This window comes from Phocoena sinus, chromosome 2 (assembly GCF_008692025.1).
Source record: "Phocoena sinus isolate mPhoSin1 chromosome 2, mPhoSin1.pri, whole genome shotgun sequence".
Lineage (NCBI taxonomy): Eukaryota > Metazoa > Chordata > Mammalia > Artiodactyla > Phocoenidae > Phocoena > Phocoena sinus.
Genome location: NC_045764.1, coordinates 90140233 through 90152692, shown reverse-complemented (window position 1 = coordinate 90152692; position 12460 = coordinate 90140233). Strand labels below are relative to the sequence as shown.

At 36.9% G+C, this 12460-nt stretch overlaps 1 protein-coding gene across 4 annotated transcripts in view; it reads left to right on the top strand.

The window, feature by feature from the left end:
- The window catches only part of GOLM2 (golgi membrane protein 2), a 117959-nt gene that overhangs the window by 71534 nt on the left and 33965 nt on the right, over window positions 1–12460 (top strand). The gene's annotated exons all lie outside the window — the stretch shown is intronic.

Sequence of the window (12460 nt, the reverse complement as noted above, 5' to 3'; positions counted from 1 at the left end):
ATTTATAAGATAATTAACTTTCTAGAACAGAAGATTTCTACCTTGGCCATATATTGGAATCACTGGGGAGTTAAAAAAGAAAAAAAAAAAAACCGATGCCTGAGTCCCACTCCAGAGATTTTTATATATTTGATCTGAGTTGCGGCTAGGGCTCTGAATGTTTAAATGCTTCTTAAGTGATTGTATTATGTAGCCAACCTAGAACACCACTGCTCTCAGAGGATTCTCTAGGTCTGTACTGCCTAATATCAGTACATTAGCCGCTGGTCACATGTAGCTATTTAAATTCATTAAACTTAAATAAAACTAAAATTTCAGTTCCTTGATCAAACTTAGCCACACTTCAAGGGCTTAATAGTCACCGTGGCTACTGGCTATTGTATTGGACAGCACAGATATAGAACGTCTCCATCATTGCAAAAAGTCCTATTGGATAGTGCTGCTCTAATTGAAACTGGTAATAGGGTTTGTTTCTGGGGAAGAAGACTGAGGACAGAGATGAAAAGGGGACTTTTCATTATATAACCTTTTGAATGTTGGTTTCAAACTTTTATGAGGTAATTTTATTAAATACCTATTCAAAAATAAATATTTTTTTAAAAATTAAAGAGAGATAATTATAGCAATATTTGAGAGAAGAAAAAAGAAGATTATGTTTAAAGAAGCAGTGTAGTTAATCTTTTTGTGGGGGGGCAAAGGTTCTTTCTCTAAAGTTTAGAGCTTTTAGAGGAAAAATTATATAAATTTATAAAAACATATTAAAATATTTTAACAAATTAAATCATTGTAAATAGACTTTTAGGCATCTTGTAAAACAGAAATTGGCAAACTACAGATTGGTTGCCTGTTTTTAAATAAATAGTTTTACTGAATATTACCATGCTTATTTGTTGTGTATTGTCAGTGACTGCTTTTGTGCTAGAAACGGCAGAATTGAGTATGGACTACAAGCTTAAAATATTCACTATCTAGCGCTTTAAGAAAAAGTTTTCAAAGATCCCTGTTATAGAAGAAACAAATCAGGTAAAAATTGGGCATTTTTTATTGTTGTTGTAGGGGAGAAATACTAGCACATTATCAAATTGTACATATTCCTGGAACTGCTAGTAAAGGTACATAATTACATAAACTTCTAATGATACATTTGGTTTATAATTGAAAGACATTTCTTTCAGTGTCATATTTTATGGGGCCACAATTTATATTGGCCACAATTAAGAAAAAAGGAATCAAAATAGCCTTGAACCAGCAAGTATCATCCAGGGAGAATAGGATAGAATAGGACTCAGTGAGTTTGAGGTTTAATTGGTACCTGTTTCTCTCACTTTTTAAAACTATACTTCTAAAGTATTGTGTTTTAGTGGTTATTCTAGGGATTACTATATGCATCCTATACGTATCATGGTATAATTAGAAATAGTATTGTGCTACTTCAGGTAAAATGTTAGAACCTTACAGAGATGTAATTCCATTTACTTTGCCTCATTCTTTGTGCGGTTGTTATCATATATGGTATTTCTATATGTTAAAAATCCCAGTGTTTCCATTATTACTTTGGTTTAAAAAGCCTTTTAAGGGCTTCCCTGGTGGTGCAGTGATTAAGAATCTGCCTGCCAATGCAGGGAACATGGGTTCGAGCCCTGGTCCAGGAAGATCCCACATGCCGTGGAGCAGCTAAGCCCGTGCACCACAACTACTGAGCCTGTGCTGTAGAGCCTGCGAGCCACAACTACTGAGCCCGCAAGCCACAACTACTGAAGCCCGCGTGCCTAGAGCCCGTGCTCTGCCACAGGAGAAGCCACCGCAATGAGAAACCCGTGCACCGCAACGGAGAGTAGCCCCCACTCGCCGAAACTAGAGAAAAGCCCACGTGCAGCAACAAAAACCTAAGGCAGCCAAAATTATGAATAAATAATTTTTTTAAAAAAACCTTTTAAGAAAATGGGAGAAGAAAATATTATGGTCTCTTATATTTACCACATACTTACCACTTAAACAGTGCTCATTATTCCTTCCCGTGGATTCTAATTTCTATCTTGATTATCATTTTCCCTTCAGCTTGAAGAACTTCCTTAAGCATTTCTTGAAATGCAGGTCTTCTAGCAACAAATTTTTCCAACTCTTGTTTATCTGAAAACATTTTTATTTCATACTTATTTTGAGGGATATTTTTACTGGATATAGAAATATGGTTGTTTTTTTTTCTTTCAGCCCTTTAAAGACACAGTTCCATTGCCTTCTAGCCAACAATGATTCTAAGTCAACCATTATTCTTTCTGTTGTGCTTTTGTATTAGTGTGTATTCGTTTTCTCTAACTGCTTTAAAATTTTCTCTTTAGTTTCATTTTTATCAGTTTGACTAAGGTGTGCCTTGGTCTCGTTTTTCTTTGTACTTATTCTGCTTGGAATTCCCTGAGGTTATTTAATCTGGGGGGTGATATTTTTCACCAAATTTGGTGAATTTTCAGCCTTTATTCAAATTTGAATATTATTTAGAAATTTTTCTGCCCTATTTTTTCCCTAAGACTCAAAGTACATGCATTGCAGACTGCTTGATATTGTCCCACATGTCACTGAAGTTTTTGTTCATTTTTTTACAATAATTTTTCTCTTTCAACTTTTTAATGTCTTTGATTTGTCTTCAAGTTCATTGACCCCTTTTTCTGCAGTGTTTAGACTGCTGTTCAGAACCCATCTAGTGTAGTTTTTCATTTCAGATGTATTTTCAGCTCTAAAATTTCCATTTGGTTCTTGTTTTAGTTTCCACTTCTCTGTTGGATATCCCTATCTTTCCCTTTAAATCTTTGTGTGTGTGTGTGTTTGTGTGTGTAAAACAGTTGTTTACCAGTCCTTGTTTGCTAGTTTATACAAATGGATCATTTTTGAGTCTGTTTCTGTTGATTGCTTTTTTTCTTGATTACGGGTGGTATTGCCTATTTCTTTATATGCTTAGTAACTTTATCGTGTACTGTATGAATGGATTTTGTTGTCTTCTTTTAAAGGGTGCTGAGTTTTTTTCTTGCAGACAGTTAAGTTACAGACAGTTAAATCTGTTAGGCTTGGTTTTATGCTTTGTTTGGGCAGGTCAGTGTTGATTTTGTTCTTAGTCTGAGGACATGGCCCTTAACTCTAAGGTGTGATCCCTTCTTTTAAAGTAGACTTTTAGCATTTCATTTGAATGCCCAAGATGCTCAGTGAAGATTCTGTACTGTGGGCCGGAGATCCAGTCGTCTCCAAGTGCTACATGACCTCTGTTTTTTTTGTTCAGCTCTCAGCCCTGCAGCAGGTACTGTGTGTTAGGCCCCATAGAATCTCACCGTATGTATACACAGCCCAGGTCTTGGCCAGAGACCCAAGGGGACTATCCATGCAGATTTCTGTCCCCCATTTCACACAGCTTCTTTTTCTATAGTATTCTGTCCTACAGGTTCCAGCCACCTCAGCAGCCCAATCTGCTTCCTCTGCTCACTGAGACTGTTCATCTCATGTATATCGCTTCTTTTAAGAATTGGTCTTGTACTCTGGTTGTCCAATGCTTTATCTATTTTGTCCATATTAAAAATTGTTTAGGATGTGAGAGAGGGTAAGTCCAGTACTGGTTATTACATCATGGCTAGCATTGGAAGTCCATGTTATTCTTTTTAAATTATATAAATGGATTTTTAAGTATGAAGGAATTTTGAGTTCACAGACCAGGTCTTAGAAGCCATATGAGAACATCATTTTAATAGTCTCTATAGACATGTACCTGTATTTCTTAGAGGGCTGAGATGGCTCCACTGGTCAACATTTGAGCAGTTACAAACATGTTACATCTGTTTATGTACGCAGAACAAAATAACATAAGAATGTTACATCATTGTTTTGTATTGAGCATTCATGCTTCTGAATGATTACTATTTTAATGGGTAATTACTGATAAGAGTTTCGTGAACTTCCAGAAACATTACTATAAGTAAACATTCATCAGGATTCCTAAGTGTGAGCAAACTGTGTAATCAGGAGGCTCAATAAATTGGTTAGGGCTGGTAGTTTTACATTTAAATGTTTTTCTTTCCTCAACCTGAATCTTGGATTCTTTTTTCATTTTAGTGATAAATGCTTAACTTTGACAACTCTAAATACTTAGTATATGTTGAACACCTACTATTTTCTAGGCATCTATCATAATCTATTAGCAAATATTCTCACTTATTTCCCACATTGATCATGCAAGGCAGATGGCATTATCCCTGTTTTTCAGATGAAGACTGAGGCTTTAAGAAGTTAGGCACTAAAGTCTTACAGTTAATAAATTACAGAGCCATGATTTGAGCCCTGGTCTAACTCTAAAGCCCATGTTTTTTATTCTATCTTTTATTCTCTTAGCTGTGCAACAGAACCACGTTTGGAGCTTTTAATAAATACAGATACGTAGGTACCATCCCGATATTCAGTATGTCCGGGGTGGTATCTGTAAAACTAAAGTGTTGCCAGATTTGAGCACCACTGGTTACTAGTGCCATATTCCTTCTCCATCGTCACAGGCACTGGGTTGTGAAGCCCTGTAAGGCAGAAAACTAGGAATGTGAACATTTTAAAGATTGTAGCTGTCACTGAAATAAGAAAATGAGAGTGAAAGGCAAATATACTTCTTTTTTGGTTCTCAGGGTAAAGACTGCAGCTGAGGGCTAATAGAGAAGTTGAGGAGGATTAGCCCTAAACTTCCTATTACCTTTTGTAAGCATATCAGCCAGGTTCTCCAGAAATGACTACTTTGAATTTTTAAGTCAAGTGAGAGGTATGTCTCATCTCTACTGTCATGAGTTTCAGTTCCTCATCTGTGAAAGGGGATATCTATCTCAGATAGATTTGAGAGTGACATGAGATTATTGCCTGGTTCATACTAAGTATTCAGAAAGTGGGAGCTACTATTATTATAATTAGTACTATTACTGCTTCCTTTGGAATTACCAGTTTAGTACCAGCCCTCAGCCCCCTAACTACCTATCCTAACATTTTTTATTGTTCGTTGTCTCTAATATGGCTCCTCCTCTCCTCTCTGACTTCATTTCTATGCTTTCCCTCCACTGCTTTGTTTGCATTTCCTCAGATGTGCTGTGCATGTTCCTGTCTCAAGGCCTTTGTACTTACTGATCTCTGCCTGAATAGTCTTCCTTCACGTTTCATTCATACCTCTGCTCAAATATGTCTTCTTCAGAAATACCTCCCCTGACCAACCAACTAGAATAGAGTGTCCCACTACTCTCTATCACACGTCCCTGTTTTACTTTATGCATAACATTTTCACTCTGACATTTATATTATATTCTGTACATACTTTTTTTTAAAGTAGCATTTAATTAATTTATTGAAGTGTGGTTGATTTACAATTTTATATTAGTTTCAAGTGTAAAATAGCATTTTAATACAATAGAAATAAATCAAGGGCTGATTGGATCTGGTGAATATTGTTAAAAATATATTGTCTTTAACATGAAAAGATGCTCAGCATCACCAATCATTAGAGAAATGCAAATCAAAACCACTATGAGTTATCACCCCACACCAGTCAGAACGGCCATCATCAAAAAGTCTATGAACAACAAACGCTGGAGAAGGTGTGGAGAAAAGGGAACCCTCCTATGCTGTTGGTGGGAATATAAATTGGTACAGCCACTATGGAGAACAGTATGGAGGTTTACCCAAAAACCAAAACTAGAGCTACCATACAATCCAGCAATCCCACTCCTGGGCCCACACCCAGAGGAAAACATGGTTTGAAAGGATACATGCACCCCAGTGTTCACTGCAGCGCTGTTCACAATAGCCAAGACATGGAAGCAACCCAAATATCCACTGACAGACGAATGGACAAAGAAGATGTGGTACATACCAGTGGAATATTATTCAGCCATTAAGAAAGAAATAATACCATTTGCAGTAACATGGATGGACCCAGAGACTATCATACTAAGTGAAGCAACTCAGGCACGGAGAGACAAATATCATATATCGCTTATATGTGGAATCTGCTAGTGTTGGAGGGTCTCCTGCTGAGGTGGGGGGTCGCCGTGGCTCACTGTGAGGACAAGGAAACCGGCAGCAGACGTTTGGGGAAGCAACCCCCAGCGTGAGCCCTCCCAGAGTCTGCCACCAGCCCTACCAAAGAGCCCAGGCAGGCTCCAGTGTTGGGTCACCCCATGTACATACTTTTAAATTTACTTGTTATATAACTTGGTCTGTTTTGTCCACCGTTGAATCTCCAGATTTTTAGAACAGTGCTTAGCATACAGTACGCACTTAATAAGTATTGCTGAAGGTTGCTCGCTGTCACCACTCTTATTCAACATAGTTTTGGAAGTTTTAGCCACAGCAATCAGAGAAGAAAAGGAAATAAAGGGAATCCAAATCAGAAAAGAAGAAGTAAAGCTGTCACTGTTTGCAGATGACATGATACTATACATAGAGAATCCTAAAGATGCTACCAGAAAACTACTAGAGCTAATCAATGAATTTGGTATTGTAGCAGGATACAAAATTAATGCACAGAAATCTCTGGCATTCCTATACACTAGTGATGAAAAATCTGAAAGTGAAATCAAGAAAACACTCCCATTTACCATTGCAACAAAAAGAATAAAATATCTAGGAATAAACCTACCTAAGGAGACAAAAAACCTGTATGCAGAAAATTATAAGACACTGATCAAAGAAATTAAAGATGATACAGATAGATGGAGAGATATACCATGTTCTTGGATTGGAAGAATCAACATTGTGAAAATGGCTCTACTACCCAAAGCAATCTACAGATTCAGTGCAATCCCTATCAAACTACCACTGGCATTTTTCACAGAACTAGAACAAAAAATGTCACAATTTGTATGGAAACACAAAAGACCGCGAATAGCCAAAGCAATCTTGAGAACGAAAAACGGAGCTGGAGGAATCAGGCTCCCTGACTTCAGACTATACTACAAAGCTACAGTAATCAAGACAGTATGGTACTGGCACAAAAACAGAAAGATAGATCAATGGAACAGGATAGAAAGCCCAGAGATAAACCCACACACATATGGTCACCTTATCTTTGATAAAGGAGGCAGGAATGTACAGTGGAGAAAGGACAGCCTCTTCAATAAGTGGTGCTGGGAAAACTGGACAGGTACATGTAAAAGTATGAGATTAGATGACTCCCTAACACCATATATAAAAATAAGCTCAAAATGGATTAAAGACCTAAATGTAAGGCCAAAAACTATCAAACTCTTAGAGGAAAACATAGGCAGAACACCCTATGACGTAAATCACAGCAAGATCCTTTTTGACCCACCTCCTAGAGACATGGAAATAAAAACAAAAACAAATGGGACCTAATGAAACTTCAAAGCTTTTGTACTGCAAAGGAAAGCATAAACAAGACCAAAAGACAACCCTCAGAATGGGAGAAAATATTTGCAAATGAAGCAACTGACAAAGGATTAATCTCCAAAATTTATAAGCAGCTCATGCAGCTCAATAACAAAAAAACAGACAACCCAATCCAAACATGGGCAGAAGACCTAAATAGACATTTCTCCAAAGAAGATATACAGACTGCCAACAAACACGTGAAAGACATCATTAATCATTAGAGAAATGCAAATCAAAACTACAATGAGATATTGTCTCACACCAGTCAGAATGGCCATAATGGAATAAAGACACAGACCTACTAGAGAATGGACTTGAGGATATGGGGAGGGGGAAGGGTAAGCTGTGACAAAGCGAGAGAGAGGCATGGACATATATACACTACCAAATGTAAGGTAGATAGCTAGTGGGAAGCAGCCGCATAGCACAGGGAGAGCAGCTTAGTGCTTTGTGACCGCCTGGAGGGGTGGGATAGGGAGGGTTGGAGGGAGGGAGACGCAAGAGGGAAGAGATATGGGAACATATGTATATGTATAACTGATTCAATTTGTTATAAAGCAGAAACTAACACACCATTGTAAAGCACTTATACTCTAATAAAGATGTAAAAAAAAAATATTGCTGAAAGATTGAATTTCCATATTTGATAGCTCTCCTTTATAAAAAAGACAAAACCCAGTATCATAGTGGTAGGATAAAAGCTATGTGCTCTAGTGTATCCGGTATTTTATCTTTATGTTAAATAGGTTTCACCATTTTATGTTTGGTAATTTTACTTAATAATGGCTTTATCAATGATATATATTTTAACAGCCTAGTTATTCATGATATTATCTGATAGCAGCATGCTATTCTCTGTTGACTTGTATGTTTTCCCCTGGCTCTCAGTGGTCGTCAATGGAGAGGACCTGAGTAAAGTATATCACAGATTATAAGTTTAATATTACATAATTGTTTGCATTCTTTTCAGTGTCTTAATTCTTTCCCAGACTTCAGTTGTCTTTGAGCTCACATTTATTGTTTCTCTTAATTTGTTTAATAAGTACACATAGTCATTGACCTAGTGTTTAGTACTTCCCTGAGAACTCACTCTATCGTGTAGTTACAAAAATTCTCACCATAAAATTATTTATAATAATAAATTGAAGACCATATAAATGTTATAGGTAAGCTTATTAGTTCATTAAATGTGTTTTATCCATAAATGTGATATGTAGTCATTAAAAAAGATAGTGTTGAGCTGTTTTTATTAACATATACATATATCTATGATTTTTTTTTTGTTTTTTGGCCCAGCCATGTGGCTTGTGGGATCTTAGTTCCCCAACCAGGGATTGAACCTGGGCCCCCGGCAATGAAAGTGCAGAGTCCTAACCACTGGGCTGCCAGGGAATTCCCAATATACCTATGATTTTTTTAATGAAAAAAAGCAGGTTACAAGGAAGCACGTACAATATAATTTCATTTTTGTGGAGGAAAAATTAGATACTTGAATGTGTATAGAAAAAAAGTCTGAAGAATCCTATCCAAAATCGGAGAGCAAGATTAGCAGTCTTATTTTGTGTCCAAGTCCACTAGTAATTTTCCGGATCTTCATTTATTTTGGTACCACTAACTGTAACTGTTAATTCTGGCTCCTGGGAAAGCCTCTGTCTTGTCCTGGATATAAATAAATCACCTCTCCCCTTAGTTCAACAAAAGAAAAAGGCTGGAGTTTTTTTTAAAGGAACTTTTCTAGGAAAATAAACAAAAAAGTCACAGTGAAAGCATAGAAACCAAAGTGTTTACAGAACACACATTACTTTTTCCTAAGTAGTAAAAGTCTGTCCACCAACTAGCTTAGCTGATGCAGTTTATGGCACTCTAAAGTCCTTGTGGCAATTCTTTACCCAGATCTTTCTAGCCAAACCTAGTAAGTTGGAAGTTTTGATTCAGTACTACCATTTAGGAATGCTGTAGAAGAAAATGGGATGACATAGAAAAATGTATATAAAATATTAAATAAAAAATCAGATTATAAGATAGTATATATGATGGTATCCTAATTTTGTTTATGGTATATGGTGTAATGTACAGAAAAAAACAAACAAAACAGATAATCTTGAAATGGTAGCAGTGGTTATCTTTAAGTGGTGGAATTACAGCTCATTTTAAATTTCTTTCTGGTTCTCTATTTTTATAAATTTTTACAGAAATGTAGTAATTCACGTCAAACTTATAAGGCTCCATATTACCACAGTCATGTCCTCAGGTTCCTCCTTGGTGGATTCAACCAGCCTCAGATTATATACTGTATTTGCACTCCGTGATTGTTTGAATCCTCAGATGCAGAACCATGGATAAGGAAGACTGACTAAGGGAGTTGAGCATGAGGGTGGGGTCAGGTGTCCTGGAACCAGTCCCCCATGGATGTCAAGGCTTGACTGTATAGTTTCTGCTACAGACACGCCGTGTTTTATTGTGCTTAGCTTTACAGTACTTCACAGATCGTGTTTTTTAACAAATTGAAGGTTTGTGGCAATCCTTTGTCAAGCAAATCTATCGGTGCCATTTTCCCAACAACATTTGCTCTTTTCATTGCCTCTGTGTCACATTTCGGTAATTCTTGCAATATTTCAAACCTTCCACCAACAAAAAGATTACGACTTGCTAAAGGCTCAGGTAATGTTTAGTATTTTTTAACAATAAAGTATTTTTAAATTAAGTTGTGTACGCATTGATTTTTAGACATAATTGTACTGTACACTTAATAGACTACTATATAGTGTAAACATAACTTATATGCACTGGGAAACCAAAAAAATGCATGCAACTCGCTTTATCGTGATATTCACTTTATTGCAGTGGTCTAGAACTGAACCTGCAATACAAAGGTATGCCTGTATATCAGTTCTAAACTCCTCTGGATGTTTTATAAAGGCTCTTTCTTTTTTTTTTTTTTTGTTTTTGGCTGCACCACATGGCATGTGGGATCTTAGTTGCCCAACCAGGGATCGAACCCATATATAAAGGCTCTTTTTAATCCAGCTTTTTCTACCTATATAAATCTTCATAGTTTTGCCTCTGAATAGTCATCTTGTTCTTGGGCAGGAGGCATTATTAAATAAAGCTAAGAACATGTATGATCACTTCCTGTTTAGTATTGAAAGTACCCTCTCTTGTCTTTTGGTTTATATAGTACTGGAGCCAGCTAGGGTCCAACAGTGATCCACAAGTTTGTACATTATGACTGACTTCTCTTTCCAGTATATCTACCAGATGCTTAGTTGTCCTCAGAGTCTATTAGCAAATCAAAATGGTGTTAAACCTGGGAAAGTACTGCTCTTTAAAGATGTTAGCCGATTGCTGTTATTTAGCTGTCTTACATGCAGTGGTGGGTGTTGGGCATTGCAGCTGGCAATACGAACAAGGAAATGGGGGAACACAGTAAGATATAGAAAACCTCAACTTTCTGTAAATTTGAATGGGTTGCTTTCTTAGAGTGAATTTTAAACTTCTTGGGTCCTTAAGTTTAGAAATCTATATAATAATAAATGAAATACAGTCACCGAAATAAACTTTGAGGATTATAAAAATAACCCAAGTATACTAGTTAGGACTGACGAGGCTGTTATGTACTAACAAATAATCCCCAAATTGCAATTGCTTAAAGCAATAAAGTTTCATTTATTGTTCACATTACAGACTGATGCAGGTTGCATGATTCTCTTTGCAGCTCTCTCTAAGCAGTGTCCTCTTCCATTATTTGATGCCACTATCTTCATATGTAGCCTCCTAATTTGTGACAGAAGGGAAGAGAGATTGTAGGTGATTTGCACAGAAGATTTTATTGGCATAGTTGGAAGTGGCTCATTCTGTTTCACTTACATTCTTACGGTTAGAACCCAGTTTCGTGGCACATAAAAGTAAGGAAGGCTTATCTTCCTCTGTGCCTAGGAAAAATATAATGAAATGGGGTCACAAAGCATCGTGTCTGCCACACCAAAGTTTTAGAAGGATAAAATGTGCCACTAACCATATCTTATAGATGGGCTCTCTATTTTTTTTTTCTCTTTATCTGTTTGCCTTCTCTCTAGTTTCCTTCTTGCTCTCTGCCTTTCTGTCACATTAAGCTGCCCAAGGTTGCAGTGGAGTGAGTGAAAAATGATCTCTTTCCCTATTGCCTTTATTTCTTAAGGGAGAAGAAAGTCCCAGCTCTAAATAAGTACATCTTGGCTAGTAAAGCTTTTTGTACAAAACTTAAAAATTCCCTTTTCAGGAACACTCTTGCACTGCTGGTGGGAATGTAAATTGATACAGCCACTATGGAAAACAGTATGGAGGTTCCTTAAAAAACTACAAATAGAACTACCATATGACCCAGCAACCCCACTACTGGGCATATACCCTGAGAAAACCATAATTCAAAAAGAGTCATGTACCAGAATGTTCATTGAAACTCTATTTACAATAGCCAGGAGATGGAAGCAACCTAAGTGTCCATCATCAGATGAATGGATAAAGAAGATGTGGCACATATATACAATGGAATATTACTCAGCCATAAAAAGAAACGAAATTGAGTTATTTGTAGTGAGGTGGATGGACCTAGAGACTGTCATACAGAGTGAAGTAAGTCAGAAAGAGAAAAACAAATACCATGCGCTAACACATATATATGGAATCTAAGGGAAAAAAAAAGGTCATGAAGAACCTGGGGGTAAGATGGGAATAAAGACACAGACCTACTAGAGAATGGACTTGAGGATATGGGGAGGGGGAAGGGTAAGCTGTGACAAAGTGAGAGAGTGACATGGACATTTATACACTACCAAACGTAAAATAGATAGCTAGTGGGAAGCAGCCACATGGCACAGGGAGATCAGCTCGGTGCTTTGTGACCACCTAGAGGGGTGGGATAGGGAGGGTGGGCAGGAGGGAGACACAAGAGGGAAGAGATATGGGAACATATGTATATGTATAACTAATTCACTTTGTTATAAAGCAGAAACTAACACACCATTGTAAAGCAATTATACTCCAATAAAGATGTTAAAAAAAAATTCCCTTTTCAAAACTAAAATCT